The following is a 2,212-nucleotide window of genomic DNA, read 5'->3' on the forward strand; positions in this document are numbered from 1 at the left end:
CTTTATTTTGTTGACGTGCTTTTTGTTGACTGCTGTTAATCGGGTCACAGAAAAGTAAAGCAGTAAATACTTGCATTGAATTCAGATGTAATATAGAAGTATGGTATCAGTCATACTTGAAACAATCTGACTTCAATTGACAAAAGTATTATTTTTTTATTTTTTTATTATTAGTGTGTTTTTTGATGGTACTGTTTGGGGGGTGGAAACTATCATGGGGATATTCGTCCCATCACAGTCACAATTAAAAGCTGATTGTAACTCTATAACCTAGCATGGTACTCAGCCATAATAAAGAAGGTCCCTGGTTTGGGCTGAGTTATCTAATTTCAGTGAGGTTGGAGGTGGCTGTAAGAGGCCGCAGCCCGGATGAGGTTAGGCTGTTGGTTTCTTCTCCCCATCTTGTGGTTGGATAGCTGCCTGCCAACACTCACTGGAACCGGCCCAGCCACGTCCGCGCCTTTAGAAGAGGGGCAGAAATTGGCAGAATAAAACAGACTGTTCTGGTGACACACTGCTCTCGAGTTCAGATACAAAACTTAAATTTGAAACCCGTAATTACTAGCTGCTAATTCCAAACCTCCTGGCAAAAGAAAATTGAATGCAAATTCATGATTCACATTGGGCATGTACTCCGTCCGCCACACCACTTTGTATCGTATATGCTCTGATGCCAGCCTGTGTGAAAAGCACAGCTATCATCTTGGTCTTTCTCGCACATCAGTGTACAATATAGTGTTCTTGTTTTGCTGTGAAGTGTCTGTTCAGTATTTAACTGTAGACCATGATGAATTTCTGGATTTTTGCTGGCTTTCAGACAAGCCTTGTCGTCCCACGCTACATTCTAAATGGATTTGATTACCCAAGCAGTAACCCCAGTGTGCCTTACCTGAGAAACGCTGATTTATTATTCACCGCCATTGTGGAACAGCTAGAGTCTTCATTAGAGCCGAAGGAAGATCTGTTTTGTCTGCCTCGTCAGCATCACTGAACCTCATCCCCAGGAGGCTTGATACAAATTAATTAACCTAATTAAAAGCACTGATTGCAGAGATGATTGGTGTGGTGCTGGCGGCAGTTGCATATAAGCTGTATGGGGCGGAACTGCAGCCAACTGATGTGTGACTGTGCCGAGACAATGCTGCACAACTAAGCAAACCTCATTAAAGCAGATTTGATTTTACATAACTTGTTCATCTTTTATTTATAAATACAAAGTTTGAACTCGTCAACAACATTTTCTACTTAACAATGCTAAGTAATCCATGGTAGTTTGTATAGTGGATATAGTATCTACCTCTTCCTGCAGGTTTCCTATTCCAACATGATCCATTGCAGAGTCATGCTGCAAAGGTCACCACTTGTGATTCATTCTGTAAGAACTAAGCAAAGTAAAGCATCATTTTAATTTTGTAAATGCTCTCATTTATGGTCTTTAGGATGATTAGAATTGAAGTGTTGTTTTAAAGTCTCCAGTTAAAGACTTAACTCAAATGCCCTTTTGTCCTTACTGACCTGCAGTTGCAGTGTACTTAGAATAAACAGGTTAATGGATAGTTAGGGATTCGTTATCTGTGAATACCAGCCAGGGGTTTAGAGCTGTTATGTACACAAGTGGAGCAGCCAATGAGGGACCACCCACACTTCGGTAATTCATCATTTAGCAGCTCTTTTGTGTAATCATTTTGATAAATGTGCTGGTTTTACCAGGATGTAGTGTGCGAATTGATTATCATTGTAAGCAGACGACACAGGTGAGCAGGTGGTGATGGGTTTGCTATTTCAAAAATAGATGAATTATATTGGAAGATGAAAACAGCAGTTCATTCCAGTCTAATATTCTGAGACCAGAATGTGAAAATTACAGGGATTTCTTTTGTACAATTTTCACCTGAAGGCACACTGAGGCATGGTTTCACAGGCACTACACGGAATGTCAGCAGGCTGCTCATCTGAGAGGCAGCAGATTCTGATCTGCCCTATTCTGGTAACTGCATGGGCAACCTAGGGAATGGAATGCATCATTCGAATAGTTGTGCAAAACTTCACAACACAAGAATGATGAGGCTGCCCAAGGTCAAGATATTCTTGTGCATATGTATGTTAAATTTAATAGGCTATTCTCATTTTCTTAATACAAGTTCCTCCCAAGCACTGCCTTTTTTTAAAGTGTATTTATGCACAAAGTAATTGGGAGAGTTAATACTGTATT

Source organism: Somniosus microcephalus, chromosome 20, assembly GCF_052327205.1.
Source record: "Somniosus microcephalus isolate GS21.2 chromosome 20, FLI_Smic_1.0, whole genome shotgun sequence".
Taxonomy (NCBI): Eukaryota; Metazoa; Chordata; class Chondrichthyes; order Squaliformes; family Somniosidae; genus Somniosus; species Somniosus microcephalus.